Source organism: Mobula birostris, chromosome 6, assembly GCF_030028105.1.
Source record: "Mobula birostris isolate sMobBir1 chromosome 6, sMobBir1.hap1, whole genome shotgun sequence".
In the NCBI taxonomy this organism is placed as follows: Eukaryota; Metazoa; Chordata; class Chondrichthyes; order Myliobatiformes; family Myliobatidae; genus Mobula; species Mobula birostris.
In genome coordinates this window covers 104,341,977-104,365,938 of record NC_092375.1, presented here as the reverse complement: position 1 = coordinate 104,365,938, position 23,962 = coordinate 104,341,977, and positions in this window count along the sequence as shown.

Here is a 23,962-nt window from a genome sequence, read left to right as displayed (position 1 = left end):
CACAGAGTCAAACCCAATGCCTACACTAGTCATAGAGTCAAACCCAATGCCTACACTAGTCATAGAGTCAAACCCAATGCATACACTAGAGTCATAGAGTCAAACACAATGCCTGCACTAGTTATAGAGTCAAACCCAATGCCTACACTAGAGTCATAGCGTCAAACCCAATGCCTACACTAGAGTCATAGAGTCAAACCCAATGCCTACACTAGAGTCACAGACTCAAACCCAATGCCTATACTAGAGTGATAGAGTCAAACTCAATGCCTACACCAGCGTCATAGAGTCAAACCCAATGCCTACACTGGAGTCATTGAGTCAAACCCAATGCCTACACTAGATTCACAGAGTCAAACCCAATGCCTACACTAGAGTCATAGAGTCAAACCCAATGCCTACACTAGAGTCACAGACTGAAACCCAATGCCAACACTACAGTCATAGAGTCAAACTCAATGCCTACACTAGAGTCACAGAGTCAAACCCAATGCCTACACTACACTTACAGTCAAACCCAATGCCTACACTAGAGTCAGAGAGTCAAACCCAATGCCTACACTAGAGTCAGAGAGTCAAACCCAATGCCTACACTAGAGTCACATAGTCCGACTCAATTTCTACACTAGAGTCACAGAGTCAAACCCAATGCCTACACTAGAGTCATAGCGTCAAACCCAATGCCTACACTAGTCATAGAGTCAAACCCAATGCCTACACTAGAGTCACAGAGTCAAACCCAATGCCGACTCTAGAGTCATAGAGTCAAACCCAATGCCTGCACTAGAGTCATAGTCAAACCCAATGCATACGCTAGTCATAGATTGAAACTCAATGCCTACACTAGAGTCATAGAGTGAAACCCAATGCCTACACTAGAGTCACAGAGTCAAACCCAATGCCTACACTAGAGTCACAGAGTCAAACCCAATGCCTGCACAGGAGTCACAGAGTCAAACCCAATGCCTACACTGGAGTCACAGTCAAACCCAATGCCAACACTAGAGTCATAGATTCAAACCCAATGCCTACACTAGAGTCAAAGAGTCAATCCCAATGCCTACACTAGAGTCATAGAGCCAAACCCAATGCCTACACTAGAGTCATAGAATCAAACCCAATGCCTACACTAGAGTCATAGAGTCAACCCGAATGCCTAGAGAAGAGTCAGAGAGTCAACACCAATGCCTACACTAGAGTCACAGAGTCAAACACAATGCCTACACTAGAGTCACATAGTAGGACTCAATGTCTACACTAGAGTCATAGAGTCAAACCCAATGCCTACACTAGAGTCACAGACTCAAACCCAGTGCCTACACTCGAGTCATAGAGTCAAACTCAATGCCTACACAAGCGTCATAGAGTCAAACTCAATGCCTACACTAGAGTCATAGTCAAACCCAATGCATACGCTAGTCATAGATTGAAACTCAATGCCTACACTAGAGTGATAGAGAGAAACCCAATGCCTACACGAGAGTCACAGAGTCAAACCGGATGCCTACACTAGAGTCACAGAGTCAAACCCAATGCCTACACAGTAGTCACAGAGTCAAACCCAATGCCTACAGTAGAGTCATAGTGAAACCCAATGCATACACTACAGTCACAGAGTACAACCCAATGCCTACAGTAGAGTCACAGAGTCAGACTCAATGTCTACACTGGAGTCATGGAGTCAAACCCAATGCCTACTCAACACTTAGAGTCAAACCCAATGCCTACACTACACTTAGAGTCAAACCCAATGCCTACACTAGAGTCAGAGAGTCAAACCCAATGCCTACACTAGAGTCACAGAGTCAAACCCAATGCCTACACTAGTCATAGAGTCAAACCCAATGCCTACACTAGTCATAGAGTCAAACCCAATGCATACACTAGAGTCATAGAGTCAAACACAATGCCTGCACTAGTTATAGAGTCAAACCCAATGCCTACACTAGAGTCATAGCGTCAAACCCAATGCCTACACTAGAGTCATAGAGTCAAACCCAATGCCTACACTAGAGTCACAGACTCAAACCCAATGCCTATACTAGAGTCATAGAGTCAAACTCAATGCCTACACCAGCGTCATAGAGTCAAACCCAATGCCTACACTGGAGTCATTGAGTCAAACCCAATGCCTACACTAGATTCACAGAGTCAAACCCAATGCCTACACTAGAGTCATAGAGTCAAACCCAATGCCTACACTAGAGTCACAGACTGAAACCCAATGCCAACACTACAGTCATAGAGTCAAACTCAATGCCTACACTAGAGTCACAGAGTCAAACCCAATGCCTACACTACACTTACAGTCAAACCCAATGCCTACACTAGAGTCAGAGAGTCAAACCCAATGCCTACACTAGAGTCAGAGAGTCAAACCCAATGCCTACACTAGAGTCACATAGTCAGACTCAATGTCTACACTAGAGTCACAGAGTCAAACCCAATGCCTACACTAGAGTCATAGCGTCAAACCCAATGCCTACACTAGTCATAGAGTCAAACCCAATGCCTACACTAGAGTCACAGAGTCAAACCCAATGCCGACTCTAGAGTCATAGAGTCAAACCCAATGCCTGCACTAGAGTCATAGTCAAACCCAATGCATACGCTAGTCATAGATTGAAACTCAATGCCTACACTAGAGTCATAGAGTGAAACCCAATGCCTACACTAGAGTCACAGAGTCAAACCCAATGCCTACACTAGAGTCACAGAGTCAAACCCAATGCCTGCACAGGAGTCACAGAGTCAAACCCAATGCCTACACTAGAGTCACAGTCAAACCCAATGCCAACACTAGAGTCATAGATTCAAACCCAATGCCTACACTAGAGTCAAAGAGTCAATCCCAATGCCTACACTAGAGTCATAGAGCCAAACCCAATGCCTACACTAGAGTCATAGAATCAAACCCAATGCCTACACTAGAGTCATAGAGTCAACCCGAATGCCTAGAGAAGAGTCAGAGAGTCAACACCAATGCCTACACTAGAGTCACAGAGTCAAACACAATGCCTACACTAGAGTCACATAGTAGGACTCAATGTCTACACTAGAGTCATAGAGTCAAACCCAATGCCTACACTAGAGTCACAGACTCAAACCCAGTGCCTACACTCGAGTCATAGAGTCAAACTCAATGCCTACACAAGCGTCATAGAGTCAAACTCAATGCCTACACTAGAGTCATAGTCAAACCCAATGCATACGCTAGTCATAGATTGAAACTCAATGCCTACACTAGAGTCATAGCGTGAAACCCAATGCCTACACTAGAGTCACAGAGTCAAACCCAATGCCTACACTAGAGTCACAGAGTCAGACTCAATGCCTACACTAGAGTCAGAGAGTCAAACCCAATGCCTACACTAGAGTCACAGAGTCAAACCCAATGCCTACACTAGTCATAGAGTCAAACCCAATGCCTACACTAGTCATAGAGTCAAACCCAATGCATACACTAGAGTCATAGAGTCAAACACAATGCCTGCACTAGTTATAGAGTCAAACCCAATGCCTACACTAGAGTCATAGCGTCAAACCCAATGCCTACACTAGAGTCATAGAGTCAAACCCAATGCCTACACTAGAGTCACAGACTCAAACCCAATGCCTATACTAGAGTCATAGAGTCAAACTCAATGCCTACACCAGCGTCATAGAGTCAAACCCAATGCCTACACTGGAGTCATTGAGTCAAACCCAATGCCTACACTAGATTCACAGAGTCAAACCCAATGCCTACACTAGAGTCATAGAGTCAAACCCAATGCCTACACTAGAGTCACAGACTGAAACCCAATGCCAACACTACAGTCATAGAGTCAAACTCAATGCCTACACTAGAGTCACAGAGTCAAACCCAATGCCTACACTACACTTACAGTCAAACCCAATGCCTACACTAGAGTCAGAGAGTCAAACCCAATGCCTACACTAGAGTCAGAGAGTCAAACCCAATGCCTACACTAGAGTCACATAGTCAGACTCAATGTCTACACTAGAGTCACAGAGTCAAACCCAATGCCTACACTAGAGTCATAGCGTCAAACCCAATGCCTACACTAGTCATAGAGTCAAACCCAATGCCTACACTAGAGTCACAGAGTCAAACCCAATGCCGACTCTAGAGTCATAGAGTCAAACCCAATGCCTGCACTAGAGTCATAGTCAAACCCAATGCATACGCTAGTCATAGATTGAAACTCAATGCCTACACTAGAGTCATAGAGTGAAACCCAATGCCTACACTAGAGTCACAGAGTCAAACCCAATGCCTACACTAGAGTCACAGAGTCAAACCCAATGCCTGCACAGGAGTCACAGAGTCAAACCCAATGCCTACACTAGAGTCACAGTCAAACCCAATGCCAACACTAGAGTCATAGATTCAAACCCAATGCCTACACTAGAGTCAAAGAGTCAATCCCAATGCCTACACTAGAGTCATAGAGCCAAACCCAATGCCTACACTAGAGTCATAGAATCAAACCCAATGCCTACACTAGAGTCATAGAGTCAACCCGAATGCCTAGAGAAGAGTCAGAGAGTCAACACCAATGCCTACACTAGAGTCACAGAGTCAAACACAATGCCTACACTAGAGTCACATAGTAGGACTCAATGTCTACACTAGAGTCATAGAGTCAAACCCAATGCCTACACTAGAGTCACAGACTCAAACCCAGTGCCTACACTCGAGTCATAGAGTCAAACTCAATGCCTACACAAGCGTCATAGAGTCAAACTCAATGCCTACACTAGAGTCATAGTCAAACCCAATGCATACGCTAGTCATAGATTGAAACTCAATGCCTACACTAGAGTGATAGAGAGAAACCCAATGCCTACACGAGAGTCACAGAGTCAAACCGGATGCCTACACTAGAGTCACAGAGTCAAACCCAATGCCTACACAGTAGTCACAGAGTCAAACCCAATGCCGACAGTAGAGTCATAGTGAAACCCAATGCATACACTACAGTCACAGAGTACAACCCAATGCCTACAGTAGAGTCACAGAGTCAGACTCAAATGTCTACACTGGAGTCATGGAGTCAAACCCAATGCCTACACTAGAGTCATAGAGTCAAACCCAATGCCTACACTAGAGTCATAGAGTCAAACACAATGCCTACACTAGAGTCATAGAGTCAAACTCAATGTCTACACTAGAGTCATGGAGTCAAACCCATGCCTACACTAGAGTCATAGAGTCAAACCCAATGCCTACACTAGAGTCAAAGAGTCAGACTCAATGTCTACCCTAGAGTCACAGAGTCAAACGCAATGCCTACACTAGAGTCATAGAGTTCAACTCAATGTCTACTCTAGAGTCACGGATTCAAACCCATGCCTACACTAGAGTCATAGAGTCAAACCCAATGCCTACACTAGAGTCACAGAGTCAGACTCAATGCCTACACTAGAGTCACAGAGTCAAACCCAATGCCTACTCTATTCATAGAGTCAAACCCAATGCCTACACTAGAGTCATAGAGTCAAACCCAATGCCTACACTAGTCATAGAGTCAAACCCAATGCCTACACTAGAGTTATACAGTCAAACCCAATGCCTACACTAGAGTCATAGAGTCAAACCCAATGCCTACACTAGTCATAGAGTCAAACCCAATGCCTACACTAGAGTCATAGCGTCAAACCCAATGCCTACACGAGTCATAGAGTCAAACCCAATGCCTACACTAGAGTCACAGAGTCAAACCCAATGCCTACACTAGAGTCACAGAGTCAAACCCAATGCCTGCACAGGAGTCACAGAGTCAAACCCAATGCCTACACTAGAGTCACAATCAAACCCAATGCCAACACTAGAGTCATAGATTCAAACCCAATGCCTACACTAGAGTCACAGAGTCAATCCCAATGCCTACACTAGAGTCATAGAGCCAAACCCAATGCCTACACTAGAGTCATAGAGTCAGACTCAATGTCTACCCTAGAGTCACAGAGTCAAACGCAATGCCTACACTAGAGTCATAGAGTCAAACTCAATGTCTACTCTAGAGTCACGGATTCAAACCCATCCCTACACTAGAGTCATAGAGTCAAACCCAATGCCTACACTAGAGTCACAGAGTCAGACTCAATGCCTACACTAGAGTCACAGAGTCAAACCCAATGCCTACTCTATTCATAGAGTCAAACCCAATGCCTACACTAGAGTCATAGAGTCAAACCCAATGCCTACACTAGTCATAGAGTCAAACCCAATGCCTACACTAGAGTTATAGAGTCAAACCCAATGCCTACACTAGAGTCATAGAGTCAAACCCAATGCCTACACTAGTCATAGAGTCAAACCCAATGCCTACACTAGAGTCATAGCGTCAAACCCAATGCCTACACTAGTCATAGAGTCAAACCCAATGCCTACACTAGAGTCACAGAGTCAAACCCAATGCCTACACTAGAGTCACAGAGTCAAACCCAATGCCTGCACAGGAGTCACAGAGTCAAACCCAATGCCTACACTAGAGTCACAGTCAAACCCAATGCCAACACTAGAGTCATAGATTCAAACCCAATGCCTACACTAGAGTCACAGAGTCAATCCCAATGCCTACACTAGAGTCATAGAGCCAAACCCAATGCCTACACTAGAGTCATAGAGTCAAACCCAATGCCTACACTAGAGTCATAGAGTCAAACCGAATGCCTAGAGAAGAGTCAGAGAGTCAACACCAATGCCTACACTAGAGTCACAGAGTCAAACCCAATGCCTACACTAGAGTCACATAGTCAGACTCAATGTCTACACTAGAGTCACAGACTGAAACCCAATGCCAACACTACAGTCATAGAGTCAAACTCAATGCCTACTCTAGAGTCACAGAGTCAAACCCAATGCCTACTCAACACTTAGAGTCAAACCCAATGCCTACACTACACTTAGAGTCAAACCCAATGCCTACACTAGAGTCAGAGAGTCAAACCCAATGCCTACACTAGAGTCACAGAGTCAAACCCAATGCCTACACTAGTCATAGAGTCAAACCCAATGCCTACACTAGTCATAGAGTCAAACCCAATGCATACACTAGAGTCATAGAGTCAAACACAATGCCTACACTAGTTATAGAGTCAAACCCAATGCCTACACTAGAGTCATAGCGTCAAACCCAATGCCTACACTAGAGTCATAGAGTCAAACCCAATGCCCACACTAGAGTCATAGAGTCAAACCCAATGCCTACACTAGAGTCACAGTCAGACTCAATGCCTACACTAGAGTCACAGAGTCAAACCCAATGCCTACTCTAGTCATAGAGTCAAACCCAATGCCTACACTAGAGTCATAGAGTCAAACCTATGCCTACACTAGTCATAGAGTCAAACACAATGCCTACCCTAGAGTCATAGAGTCAAACCCAATGCCTACACTAGAGTCATAGAGTCAAACCCAATGCCTACACTAGAGTCATAGCGTCAAACCCAATGCCTACACAAGTCATAGAGTCAAACCCAATGCCTACACTAGAGTCACAGAGTCAAACCCAATGCCGACACTAGAGTCATAGAGTCAAACTCAATGCCTACACTAGAGTCATAGTCAAACCCAATGCATACGCTAGTCATAGATTGAAACTCAATGCCTACACTAGAGTGATAGAGAGAAACCCAATGCCTACACTAGAGTCACAGAGTCAAACCGGATGCCTACACTAGAGTCACAGAGTCAAACCCAATGCCTACACAGTAGTCACAGAGTCAAACCCAATGCCTACACTAGAGTCACAGAGTCAAACCCAATGCCTACACTGGAGTCACAGAGTCAAACCCAATGCCTACACTAGAGTCATAGATTCAAACCCAATACCGACACTAGAGTCACAGAGTCAAACCCAATGCCTACACTAGAGTCACGGAGTCAATCCCAATGCCTACACTAGAGTCATAGAGCCAAACCCAATGCCTACACTAGCATCACAGAGTCAAACTCAATTCCTACGCTAGTCATAGAGTGAAACTCAATGCCTACACTAGAGTCATAGAGTCAAACCCAATGCCTACACTAGAGTCACAGAGTCAACCCCAATGCCTACACTAGAGTCACAGAATCAAACCCAATCCCTACACTAGAGTCACAGAGTCAAACCCAATGCCTATACTAGAGTCACATAGTCAGACTCAATGTCTACACTAGAGTCATAGAGTCAAACCCAATGCCTACACTAGAGTCACAGACTCAAACCCAATGCCTACACTAGAGTCATAGAGTCAAACTCAATGCCTACACTAGCGTCATAGAGTCAAACCCAGTGCCTACACTAGAGTCATTGAGTCAAACCCAATGCCTACACTAGAGTCATAGAGTCAAACCCAATGCCTACACTAGAGTCACAGACTGAAACCCAATGCCTACACTACAGTCATAGAGTCAAACTCAATGGCTACACTAGAGTCACAGAGTCAAACCCAATGCCTACACTACTCGTAGAGTCAAACCCAATGCCTACACTAGAGTCAGAGTTTCAAACCCAATGCCTACACTAGAGTCACAGTGTCAAACCCAATGCCTACACTAGTCATAGAGTCAAACCCAATACCTACACTAGAGTCATAGAGTGAAACTCAATGCCTACACTAGAGTCACAGAGTCAAACTCAATGCCTACACTAGAGTCATAGTGAAACCCAATGCCTACACTACAGTCACAGAGTACAACCCAATGCCTACACTAGAGTCACAGAGTCAGACTTAATGTCTACACTGGAGTCATAGAGTCAAACCCAATGCCTACACTAGAGTCATGGAGTCAAACCCAATGCCTACACTAGAGTCATAGAGTCAAACCCAATGCCTACACTAGAGTCATAGAGTCAAACACAATGCCTACACTAGAGTCATAGAGTCAAACTCAATGTCTACACTAGAGTCATGGAGTCAAACCCATGCCTACACTAGAGTCATAGAGTCAAACCCAATGCCTACACTAGAGTCAATGAGTCAGACTCAATGTCTACCCTAGAGTCACAGAGTCAAACGCAATGCCTACACTAGAGTCATAGAGTCAAACTCAATGTCTACTCTAGAGTGACGGATTCAAACCCATGCCTACACTAGAGTCATAGAGTCAAACCCAATGCCTACACTAGAGTCACAGAGTCAGACTCAATGCCTACACTAGAGTCACAGAGTCAAACCCAATGCCTACTCTATTCATAGAGTCAAACCCAATGCCTACACTAGAGTCATAGAGTCAAACCCAATGCCTACACTAGTCATAGAGTCAAACCCAATGCCTACACTAGAGTCACAGACTCAAACCCAATGCCTACACTAGAGTCATAGAGTCAAACTCAATGCCTACACTAGCGTCATAGAGTCAAACCCAGTGCCTACACTAGAGTCATTGAGTCAAACCCAATGCCTACACTAGAGTCATAGAGTCAAACCCAATGCCTACACTAGAGTCACAGACTGAAACCCAATGCCTACACTACAGTCATAGAGTCAAACTCAATGGCTACACTAGAGTCACAGAGTCAAACCCAATGCCTACACTACTCGTAGAGTCAAACCCAATGCCTACACTAGAGTCAGAGTTTCAAACCCAATGCCTACACTAGAGTCACAGTGTCAAACCCAATGCCTACACTAGTCATAGAGTCAAACCCAATACCTACACTAGAGTCATAGAGTGAAACTCAATGCCTACACTAGAGTCACAGAGTCAAACTCAATGCCTACACTAGAGTCATAGTGAAACCCAATGCCTACACTACAGTCACAGAGTACAACCCAATGCCTACACTAGAGTCACAGAGTCAGACTTAATGTCTACACTGGAGTCATAGAGTCAAACCCAATGCCTACACTAGAGTCATGGAGTCAAACCCAATGCCTACACTAGAGTCATAGAGTCAAACCCAATGCCTACACTAGAGTCATAGAGTCAAACACAATGCCTACACTAGAGTCATAGAGTCAAACTCAATGTCTACACTAGAGTCATGGAGTCAAACCCATGCCTACACTAGAGTCATAGAGTCAAACCCAATGCCTACACTAGAGTCAATGAGTCAGACTCAATGTCTACCCTAGAGTCACAGAGTCAAACGCAATGCCTACACTAGAGTCATAGAGTCAAACTCAATGTCTACTCTAGAGTGACGGATTCAAACCCATGCCTACACTAGAGTCATAGAGTCAAACCCAATGCCTACACTAGAGTCACAGAGTCAGACTCAATGCCTACACTAGAGTCACAGAGTCAAACCCAATGCCTACTCTATTCATAGAGTCAAACCCAATGCCTACACTAGAGTCATAGAGTCAAACCCAATGCCTACACTAGTCATAGAGTCAAACCCAATGCCTACACTAGAGTTATAGAGTCAAACCCAATGCCTACACTAGAGTCATAGAGTCAAACCCAATGCCTACACTAGTCATAGAGTCAAACCCAATGCCTACACTAGAGTCATAGCGTCAAACCCAATGCCTACACTAGTCATAGAGTCAAACCCAATGCCTACACTAGAGTCACAGAGTCAAACCCAATGCCAACTCTAGAGTCATAGAGTCAAACCCAATGCCTGCACTAGAGTCATAGTCAAACCCAATGCATACGCTAGTCATAGATTGAAACTCAATGCCTACACTAGAGTCATAGAGTGAAACCCAATGCCTACACTAGAGTCACAGAGTCAAACCCAATGCCTACACTAGAGTCACAGAGTCAAACCCAATGCCTGCACTAGAGTCACAGAGTCAATCCCAATGCCTACACTGGAGTCATAGAGCCAAACCCAATGCCTACACTAGAGTCATAGAGTCAAACCCAATGCCTACACTAGAGTCATAGAGTCAACCCGAATGCCTAGAGAAGAGTCAGAGAGTCAACACCAATGCCTACACTAGAGTCACAGAGTCAAACCCAATGCCTACACTAGAGTCACATAGTAGGACTCAATGTCTACACTAGAGTCATAGAGTCAAACCCAATGCCTACACTAGAGTCACAGACTCAAACCCAATGCCTACACTCGAGTCATAGAGTCAAACTCAATGCCTACACAAGCGTCATAGAGTCAAACCCAATGTCTACACTAGAGTCATTGAGTCAAACCCAATGCCTACACTAGAGTCACAGAGTCAAACCCAATGCCTACACTAGAATCATAGAGTCAAACCCAATCCCTACACTAGAGTCACAGACTGAAACCCAATGCCTACACTACAGTCATAGAGTCAAACTCAATGCCTACACTAGAGTCACAGAGTCAAACCCAATGCCTACACTAGAGTCATAGAGTCAACCCAATGCCTACACTAGAGTCACAGAGTCAAACCCAATGCCTACACTAGTCATAGAGTCAAACCCAATACCTACACTAGAGTCATAGAGTGAATCTCAATGCCTACACTAGAGTCACAGAGTCAAACTCAATGCCTACACTAGAGTCATAGAGTCAAACCCAATGCCTACACTAGAGTCACAGACTCAAACCCAATGCCTATACTAGAGTCATAGAGTCAAACTCAATGCCTACACCAGCGTGATAGAGTCAAACCCAATGCCTACACTAGAGTCATTGAGTCAAACCCAATGCCTACACTAGATTCACAGAGTCAAACCCAATGCCTACACTAGAGTCATAGAGTCAAACCCAATGCCTACACTAGAGTCACAGACTGAAACCCAATGCCAACACTACAGTCATAGAGTCAAACTCAATGCCTACACTAGAGTCACAGAGTCAAACCCAATGCCTACACTACACTTACAGTCAAACCCAATGCCTACACTAGAGTCAGAGAGTCAAACCCAATGCCTACACTAGAGTCAGAGAGTCAAACCCAATGCCTACACTAGAGTCACATAGTCAGACTCAATGTCTACACTAGAGTCATAGAGTCAAACCCAATGCCTACACTAGAGTCATAGCGTCAAACCCAATGCCTACACTAGTCATAGAGTCAAACCCAATGCCTACACTAGAGTCACAGAGTCAAACCCAATGCCGACTCTAGAGTCATAGAGTCAAACCCAATGCCTGCACTAGAGTCATAGTCAAACCCAATGCATACGCTAGTCATAGATTGAAACTCAATGCCTACACTAGAGTCATAGAGTGAAACCCAATGCCTACACTAGAGTCACAGAATCAAACCCAATGCCTACACTAGAGTCACAGAGTCAAACCCAATGCCTGCACAGGAGTCACAGAGTCAAACCCAATGCCTACACTAGAGTCACAGTCAAACCCAATGCCAACACTAGAGTCATAGATTCAAACCCAATGCCTACACTAGAGTCACAGAGTCAATCCCAATGCCTACACGAGAGTCATAGAGCCAAACCCAATGCCTACACTAGAGTCATAGAGTCAAACCCAATGCCTACACTGGAGTCATAGAGTCAACCCGAATGCCTAGAGAAGAGTCAGAGAGTCAACACCAATGCCTACACTAGAGTCACAGAGTCAAACACAATGCCTACACTAGAGTCACATAGTAGGACTCAATGTCTACACTAGAGTCATAGAGTCAAACCCAATGCCTACACTAGAGTCACAGACTCAAACCCAGTGCCTACACTCGAGTCATAGAGTCAAACTCAATGCCTACACAAGCGTCATAGAGTCAAACCCAATGTCTACACTAGAGTCATTGAGTCAAACCCAATGCCTACACTAGAGTCACAGAGTCAAACCCAATGCCTACACTAGAGTCACAGAGTCAAACCCAATGCCTACACTAGTCATAGAGTCAAACCCAATGCCTACACTGGAGTCACAGTGAAACTCCATGCCTACACTAGAGTCACAGAGTCAAACCCAATGCCTACACTAGAGTCACAGACTGAAACCCAATGCCTACACTACAGTCATAGAGTCAAACTCAATGCCTACACTAGAGTCACAGAGTCAAACCCAATGCCTACACTAGGGTCAGAGAGTCAACCCAATGCCTACACTAGAGTCACAGAGTCAAACCCAATGCCTACACTAGTCATACAGTCAAACCCAATACCTACACTAGAGTCATAGAGTGAATCACAATGCCTACACTAGAGTCACAGAGTCAAACTCAATGCCTACACTAGAGTCATACAGTCAAACCCAATGCCTACACTAGAGTCACAGACTCAAACCCAATGCCTATACTAGAGTCATAGAGTCAAACTGAATGCCTACACCAGCGTGATAGAGTCAAACCCAATGCCTACACTAGAGTCATTGAGTCAAACCCAATGCCTACACTAGATTCACAGAGTCAAACCCAATGCCTACACTAGAGTCATAGAGTCAAACCCAATGCCTACACTAGAGTCATTGAGTCAAACCCAATGCCTACACTAGATTCACAGAGTCAAACTCAATGCCTACACTAGAGTCACAGAGTCAAACCCAATGCCTACACTACACTTAGAGTCAAACCCAATGCCTACACTAGAGTCAGAGAGTCAAACCCAATGCCTACACTAGAGTCAGAGAGTCAAACCCAATGCCTACACTAGAGTCACATAGTCAGACTCAAAGTCTACACTAGAGTCATAGAGTCAAACCCAATGCCTACACTAGAGTCAGAGACTCAAACCCAATGCCTACACTCGAGTCATAGAGTCAAACTCAATGCCTACACAAGCGTCATAGAGTCAAACCCAATGTCTACACTAGAGTCATTGAGTCAAACCCAATGCCTACACTAGAGTCACAGAGTCAAACCCAATGCCTACACTAGTCATAGAGTCAAACCCAATACCTACACTAGAGTCATAGAGTGAATCTCAATGCCTACACTTGAGTCACAGAGTCAAACTCAATGCCTACACTAGAGTCATACAGTCAAACCCAATGCCTACACTAGAGTCACAGACTCAATCCCAATGCCTACACTAGAGTCATAGAGTCAAACTCAATGCCTACACTAGCGTCATACAGTCAAACCCAATGCCTACACTAGAGTCATTGAGTCAAACCCAATGCCTACACTAGAGTCACAGAGTCAAACCCAATGCCTACACTAGAGACATAGAGTCCAACCCAATGCCTACACTAGAGTCACAGACTGAAACCCAATGCCAACACTACAGTCATAGAGTCAAACTCAATGCCTACACTAGAGTCACAGAGTCAAACCCAATGCCTACACTACACTTCGAGTCAAACCCAATGCCGACACTAGAGTCAGAGAGTCAAACTCAATTCCTACACTAGAGTCACAGAGTCAAACCCAATGCCTACACTACACTTAGAGTCAAACCCAATGCCTACACTAGAGTCAGAGAGTCAAACCCAATGCCTACACTAGAGTCACAGTGAAACTCCATGCCTACACTAGAGTCACAGAGTCAAAATCAATGCCTACACTAGAGTCATAGTGAAACCCAATGCCTACACTAGAGTCACAGAGTAAAACTCAATGCCTACACTAGAGTCACAGAGTCAAACCCAATGCCTACACTAGAGTGATAGTCAAACCCAATGCATACGCTAGTCATAGATTGAAACTCAATGCCTACACTAGAGTCATAGAGTGAAACCCAATGCCTACACTAGAGTCACAGAGTCAAACCCAATGCCTACACTAGAGTCACAGAGTCAGACTCAATGTCTACCCTAGAGTCACAGAGTCAAACCCAATGCCTACACTAGAGTCACAGAGTCAGACTCAATGCCTACACTAGAGTCACAAAGTCAAACCCAATGCCTACTCTAGTCATAGAGTCAAACCCAATGCCTACACTAGAGTCATAGAGTCAAACTCAATGCCTACGCTAGAGTCACAGAGTCAAACCCAATGACTACACTACTCTTAGAGTCAAACCCAGTGCCTACACTAGTCATAGAGTCAAACCCAATGCCTACACTAGAGTCACAGAGTCAAACCCAATGCCTACACTAGAGTCATAGAGACAAACCCAATGCCTACACTAGAGTCACAGACTGAAACCCAATGCCAACACTACAGTCATAGAGTCAAACTCAATGCCTACACTAGAGTCACAGAGTCAAACCCAATGCCTACACTACACTTAGAGTCAAACCCAATGCCTACACTAGAGTCAGAGAGTCAAACCCAATGCCTACACTGCAGTCACAGTGAAACTCCATACCTACACTACAGTCACAGAGTCAAACTCAATGCCTACACTAGAGTCATAGTGAAACCCAATGCCTACACTAGAGTCACAGAGTAAAACCCAATGCCTACACTGGAGTCACAGACTGAAACCCAATGCCAACACTAGAGTCATAGAGCCAAACCCAATGCCTACACTAGAGTCATAGAGTCAAACCCAATGCCTACACTAGAGTCATAGAGTCAACCCGAATGCCTAGAGAAGAGTCAGAGAGTCAACACCAATGCCTACACTAGAGTCACAGAGTCAAACCCAATGCCTACACTAGAGTCACATAGTAGGACTCAATGTCTACACTAGAGTCATAGAGTCAAACCCAATGCCTACACTAGAGTCACAGACTCAAACCCAATGCCTACACTCGAGTCATAGAGTCAAACTCAATGCCTACACAAGCGTCATAGAGTCAAACCCAATGTCTACACTAGAGTCATTGAGTCAAACCCAATGCCTACACTAGAGTCACAGAGTCAAACCCAATGCCTACACTAGAATCATAGAGTCAAACCCAATCCCTACACTAGAGTCACAGACTGAAACCCAATGCCTACACTACAGTCATAGAGTCAAACTCAATGCCTACACTAGAGTCACAGAGTCAAACCCAATGCCTACACTAGAGTCATAGAGTCAACCCAATGCCTACACTAGAGTCACAGAGTCAAACCCAATGCCTACACTAGTCATAGAGTCAAACCCAATACCTACACTAGAGTCATAGAGTGAATCTCAATGCCTACACTAGAGTCACAGAGTCAAACTCAATGCCTACACTAGAGTCATAGAGTCAAACCCAATGCCTACACTAGAGTCACAGACTCAAACCCAATGCCTATACTAGAGTCATAGAGTCAAACTCAATGCCTACACCAGCGTGATAGAGTCAAACCCAATGCCTACACTAGAGTCATTGAGTCAAACCCAATGCCTACACTAGATTCACAGAGTCAAACCCAATGCCTACACTAGAGTCATAGAGTCAAACCCAATGCCTACACTAGAGTCACAGACTGAAACCCAATGCCAACACTACAGTCATAGAGTCAAATTCAATGCCTACACTAGAGTCACAGAGTCAAACCCAATGCCTACACTACACTTACAGTCAAACCCAATGCCTACACTAGAGTCAGAGAGTCAAACCCAATGCCTACACTAGAGTCAGAGAGTCAAACCCAATGCCTACACTAGAGTCACATAGTCAGACTCAATGTCTACACTAGAGTCATAGAGTCAAACCCAATGCCTACACTAGAGTCATAGCGTCAAACCCAATGCCTACACTAGTCATAGAGTCAAACCCAATGCCTACACTAGAGTCACAGAGTCAAACCCAATGCCGACTCTAGAGTCATAGAGTCAAACCCAATGCCTGCACTAGAGTCATAGTCAAACCCAATGCATACGCTAGTCATAGATTGAAACTCAATGCCTACACTAGAGTCATAGAGTGAAACCCAATGCCTACACTAGAGTCACAGAATCAAACCCAATGCCTACACTAGAGTCACAGAGTCAAACCCAATGCCTGCACAGGAGTCACAGAGTCAAACCCAATGCCTACACTAGAGTCACAGTCAAACCCAATGCCAACACTAGAGTCATAGATTCAAACCCAATGCCTACACTAGAGTCACAGAGTCAATCCCAATGCCTACACGAGAGTCATAGAGCCAAACCCAATGCCTACACTAGAGTCATAGAGTCAAACCCAATGCCTACACTGGAGTCATAGAGTCAACCCGAATGCCTAGAGAAGAGTCAGAGAGTCAACACCAATGCCTACACTAGAGTCACAGAGTCAAACACAATGCCTACACTAGAGTCACATAGTAGGACTCAATGTCTACACTAGAGTCATAGAGTCAAACCCAATGCCTACACTAGAGTCACAGACTCAAACCCAGTGCCAACACTCGAGTCATAGAGTCAAACTCAATGCCTACACAAGCGTCATAGAGTCAAACCCAATGTCTACACTAGAGTCATTGAGTCAAACCCAATGCCTACACTAGAGTCACAGAGTCAAACCCAATGCCTACACTAGTCATAGAGTCAAACCCAATGCCTACACTGGAGTCACAGTGAAACTCCATGCCTACACTAGAGTCACAGAGTCAAACCCAATGCCTACACTAGAGTCACAGACTGAAACCCAATGCCTACACTACAGTCATAGAGTCAAACTCAATGCCTACACTCGAGTCATAGAGTCAAACCCAATGCCTACACTAGAGTCATAGAGTCAACCCGAATGCCTAGAGAAGAGTCAGAGAGTCAACACCAATGCCTACACTAGAGTCACAGAGTCAAACCCAATGCCTACACTAGAGTCACAGAGTCAGACTCAATGCCTACACTAGAGTCACAGAGTCAAACCCAATGCCTACTCTAGTCATAGAGTCAAACCCAATGCCTACACTAGAGTCACAGAGTCAAACCCAATGCCTACACTGGAGTCACAGAGTCAAACCCAATGCCTACACTAGAGTCATAGATTCAAACCCAATACCGAATCTAGAGTCACAGAGTCAAACCCAATGCCTACACTAGAGTCACGGAGTCAATCCCAATGCCTACACTAGAGTCATAGAGCCAAACCCAATGCCTACACTAGCATCACAGAGTCAAACTCAATTCCTACGCTAGTCATAGAGTGAAATTCAATGCCTACACTAGAGTCATAGAGTCAAACCCAATGCCTACACTAGAGTCACAGAGTCAACCCCAATGCCTACACTAGAGTCACAGAATCAAACCCAATCCCTACACTAGAGTCACAGAGTCAAACCCAATGCCTATACTAGAGTCACATAGTCAGACTCAATGTCTACACTAGAGTCATAGAGTCAAACCCAATGCCTACACTAGAGTCACAGACTCAAACCCAATGCCTACACTAGAGTCATAGAGTCAAACTCAATGCCTACACTAGCGTCATAGAGTCAAACCCAGTGCCTACACTAGAGTCATTGAGTCAAACCCAATGCCTACACTAGAGTCATAGAGTCAAACCCAATGCCTACACTAGAGTCACAGACTGAAACCCAATGCCTACACTACAGTCATAGAGTCAAACTCAATGGCTACACTAGAGTCACAGAGTCAAACCCAATGCCTACACTACTCGTAGAGTCAAACCCAATGCCTACACTAGAGTCAGAGTTTCAAACCCAATGCCTACACTAGAGTCACAGTGTCAAACCCAATGCCTACACTAGTCATAGAGTCAAACCCAATACCTACACTAGAGTCATAGAGTGAAACTCAATGCCTACACTAGAGTCACAGAGTCAAACTCAATGCCTACACTAGAGTCATAGTGAAACCCAATGCCTACACTACAGTCACAGAGTACAACCCAATGCCTACACTAGAGTCACAGAGTCAGACTTAATGTCTACACTGGAGTCATAGAGTCAAACCCAATGCCTACACTAGAGTCATGGAGTCAAACCCAATGCCTACACTAGAGTCATAGAGTCAAACCCAATGCCTACACTAGAGTCATAGAGTCAAACACAATGCCTACACTAGAGTCATAGAGTCAAACTCAATGTCTACACTAGAGTCATGGAGTCAAACCCATGCCTACACTAGAGTCATAGAGTCAAACCCAATGCCTACACTAGAGTCAATGAGTCAGACTCAATGTCTACCCTAGAGTCACAGAGTCAAACGCAATGCCTACACTAGAGTCATAGAGTCAAACTCAATGTCTACTCTAGAGTGACGGATTCAAACCCATGCCTACACTAGAGTCATAGAGTCAAACCCAATGCCTACACTAGAGTCACAGAGTCAGACTCAATGCCTACACTAGAGTCACAGAGTCAAACCCAATGCCTACTCTATTCATAGAGTCAAACCCAATGCCTACACTAGAGTCATAGAGTCAAACCCAATGCCTACACTAGTCATAGAGTCAAACCCAATGCCTACACTAGAGTTATAGAGTCAAACCCAATGCCTACACTAGAGTCATAGAGTCAAACCCAATGCCTACACTAGTCATAGAGTCAAACCCAATGCCTACACTAGAGTCATAGCGTCAAACCCAATGCCTACACTAGTCATAGAGTCAAACCCAATGCCTACACTAGAGTCACAGAGTCAAACCCAATGCCAACTCTAGAGTCATAGAGTCAAACCCAATGCCTGCACTGGAGTCATAGTCAAACCCAATGCATACGCTAGTCATAGATTGAAACTCAATGCCTACACTAGAGTCATAGAGTGAAACCCAATGCCTACACTAGAGTCACAGAGTCAAACCCAATGCCTACACTAGAGTCACAGAGTCAAACCCAATGCCTGCACGGGAGTCACAGAGTCAAACCCAATGCCTACACTAGAGTCACAGTCAAACCCAATGCCAACACTAGAGTCATAGATTCAAACCCAATGCCTGCACTAGAGTCACAGAGTCAATCCCAATGCCTACACTGGAGTCATAGAGCCAAACCCAATGCCTACACTAGAGTCATAGAGTCAAACCCAATGCCTACACTAGAGTCAATGAGTCAGACTCAATGTCTACCCTAGAGTCACAGAGTCAAACGCAATGCCTACACTAGAGTCATAGAGTCAAACTCAATGTCTACTCTAGAGTGACGGATTCAAACCCATGCCTACACTAGAGTCATAGAGTCAAACCCAATGCCTACACTAGAGTCACAGAGTCAGACTCAATGCCTACACTAGAGTCACAGAGTCAAACCCAATGCCTACTCTATTCATAGAGTCAAACCCAATGCCTACACTAGAGTCATAGAGTCAAACCCAATGCCTACACTAGTCATAGAGTCAAACCCAATGCCTACACTAGAGTTATAGAGTCAAACCCAATGCCTACACTAGAGTCATAGAGTCAAACCCAATGCCTACACTAGTCATAGAGTCAAACCCAATGCCTACACTAGAGTCATAGCGTCAAACCCAATGCCTACACTAGTCATAGAGTCAAACCCAATGCCTACACTAGAGTCACAGAGTCAAACCCAATGCCAACTCTAGAGTCATAGAGTCAAACCCAATGCCTGCACTAGAGTCATAGTCAAACCCAATGCATACGCTAGTCATAGATTGAAACTCAATGCCTACACTAGAGTCATAGAGTGAAACCCAATGCCTACACTAGAGTCACAGAGTCAAACCCAATGCCTACACTAGAGTCACAGAGTCAAACCCAATGCCTGCACGGGAGTCACAGAGTCAAACCCAATGCCTACACTAGAGTCACAGTCAAACCCAATGCCAACACTAGAGTCATAGATTCAAACCCAATGCCTGCACTAGAGTCACAGAGTCAATCCCAATGCCTACACTGGAGTCATAGAGCCAAACCCAATGCCTACACTAGAGTCATAGAGTCAAACCCAATGCCTACACTAGAGTCATAGAGTCAACCCGAATGCCTAGAGAAGAGTCAGAGAGTCAACACCAATGCCTACACTAGAGTCACAGAGTCAAACCCAATGCCTACACTAGAGTCACATAGTAGGACTCAATGTCTACACTAGAGTCATAGAGTCAAACCCAATGCCTACACTAGAGTCACAGACTCAAACCCAATGCCTACACTCGAGTCATTAAGTCAAACTCAATGCCTACACAAGCGTCATAGAGTCAAACCCAATGTCTACACTAGAGTCATTGAGTCAAACCCAATGCCTACACTAGAGTCACAGAGTCAAACCCAATGCCTACACTAGAATCATAGAGTCAAACCCAATCCCTACACTAGAGTCACAGACTGAAACCCAATGCCTACACTACAGTCATAGAGTCAAACTCAATGCCTACACTAGAGTCACAGAGTCAAACCCAATGCCTACACTAGTCATAGAGTCAAACCCAATACCTACACTAGAGTCATAGAGTGAATCTCAATGCCTACACTAGAGTCACAGAGTCAAACTCAATGCCTACACTAGAGTCATAGAGTCAAACCCAATGCCTACACTAGAGTCACAGACTCAAACCCAATGCCTATACTAGAGTCATAGAGTCAAACTCAATGCCTACACCAGCGTGATAGAGTCAAACGCAATGCCTACACTAGAGTCATTGAGTCAAACCCAATGCCTACACTAGATTCACAGAGTTAAACCCAATGCCTACACTAGAGTCATAGAGTCAAACCCAATGCCTACACTAGAGTCACAGACTGAAACCCAATGCCAACACTACAGTCATAGAGTCAAACTCAATGCCTACACTAGAGTCACAGAGTCAAACCCAATGCCTACTCTAGTCATAGAGTCAAACCCAATGCCTACACTAGAGTCACAGAGTCAAACCCAATGCCTACACTGGAGTCACAGAGTCAAACCCAATGCCTACACTAGAGTCATAGATTCAAACCCAATACCGACACTAGAGTCACAGAGTCAAACCCAATGCCTACACTAGAGTCACGGAGTCAATCCCAATGCCTACACTAGAGTCATAGAGCCAAACCCAATGCCTACACTAGCATCACAGAGTCAAACTCAATTCCTACGCTAGTCATAGAGTGAAATTCAATGCCTACACTAGAGTCATAGAGTCAAACCCAATGCCTACACTAGAGTCACAGAGTCAACCCCAATGCCTACACTAGAGTCACAGAATCAAACCCAATCCCTACACTAGAGTCACAGAGTCAAACCCAATGCCTATACTAGAGTCACATAGTCAGACTCAATGTCTACACTAGAGTCATAGAGTCAAACCCAATGCCTACACTAGAGTCACAGACTCAAACCCAATGCCTACACTAGAGTCATAGAGTCAAACTCAATGCCTACACTAGCGTCATAGAGTCAAACCCAGTGCCTACACTAGAGTCATTGAGTCAAACCCAATGCCTACACTAGAGTCATAGAGTCAAACCCAATGCCTACACTAGAGTCACAGACTGAAACCCAATGCCTACACTACAGTCATAGAGTCAAACTCAATGGCTACACTAGAGTCACAGAGTCAAACCCAATGCCTACACTACTCGTAGAGTCAAACCCAATGCCTACACTAGAGTCAGAGTTTCAAACCCAATGCCTACACTAGAGTCACAGTGTCAAACCCAATGCCTACACTAGTCATAGAGTCAAACCCAATACCTACACTAGAGTCATAGAGTGAAACTCAATGCCTACACTAGAGTCACAGAGTCAAACTCAATGCCTACACTAGAGTCATAGTGAAACCCAATGCCTACACTACAGTCACAGAGTACAACCCAATGCCTACACTAGAGTCACAGAGTCAGACTTAATGTCTACACTGGAGTCATAGAGTCAAACCCAATGCCTACACTAGAGTCATGGAGTCAAACCCAATGCCTACACTAGAGTCATAGAGTCAAACCCAATGCCTACACTAGAGTCATAGAGTCAAACACAATGCCTACACTAGAGTCATAGAGTCAAACTCAATGTCTACACTAGAGTCATGGAGTCAAACCCATGCCTACACTAGAGTCATAGAGTCAAACCCAATGCCTACACTAGAGTCAATGAGTCAGACTCAATGTCTACCCTAGAGTCACAGAGTCAAACGCAATGCCTACACTAGAGTCATAGAGTCAAACTCAATGTCTACTCTAGAGTGACGGATTCAAACCCATGCCTACACTAGAGTCATAGAGTCAAACCCAATGCCTACACTAGAGTCACAGAGTCAGACTCAATGCCTACACTAGAGTCACAGAGTCAAACCCAATGCCTACTCTATTCATAGAGTCAAACCCAATGCCTACACTAGAGTCATAGAGTCAAACCCAATGCCTACACTAGTCATAGAGTCAAACCCAATGCCTACACTAGAGTTATAGAGTCAAACCCAATGCCTACACTAGAGTCATAGAGTCAAACCCAATGCCTACACTAGTCATAGAGTCAAACCCAATGCCTACACTAGAGTCATAGCGTCAAACCCAATGCCTACACTAGTCATAGAGTCAAACCCAATGCCTACACTAGAGTCACAGAGTCAAACCCAATGCCAACTCTAGAGTCATAGAGTCAAACCCAATGCCTGCACTAGAGTCATAGTCAAACCCAATGCATACGCTAGTCATAGATTGAAACTCAATGCCTACACTAGAGTCATAGAGTGAAACCCAATGCCTACACTAGAGTCACAGAGTCAAACCCAATGCCTACACTAGAGTCACAGAGTCAAACCCAATGCCTGCACGGGAGTCACAGAGTCAAACCCAATGCCTACACTAGAGTCACAGTCAAACCCAATGCCAACACTAGAGTCATAGATTCAAACCCAATGCCTGCACTAGAGTCACAGAGTCAATCCCAATGCCTACACTGGAGTCATAGAGCCAAACCCAATGCCTACACTAGAGTCATAGAGTCAAACCCAATGCCTACACTAGAGTCATAGAGTCAACCCGAATGCCTAGAGAAGAGTCAGAGAGTCAACACCAATGCCTACACTAGAGTCACAGAGTCAAACCCAATGCCTACACTAGAGTCACATAGTAGGACTCAATGTCTACACTAGAGTCATAGAGTCAAACCCAATGCCTACACTAGAGTCACAGACTCAAACCCAATGCCTACACTCGAGTCATTAAGTCAAACTCAATGCCTACACAAGCGTCATAGAGTCAAACCCAATGTCTACACTAGAGTCATTGAGTCAAACCCAATGCCTACACTAGAGTCACAGAGTCAAACCCAATGCCTACACTAGAATCATAGAGTCAAACCCAATCCCTACACTAGAGTCACAGACTGAAACCCAATGCCTACACTACAGTCATAGAGTCAAACTCAATGCCTACACTAGAGTCACAGAGTCAAACCCAATGCCTACACTAGAGTCATAGAGTCAACCCAATGC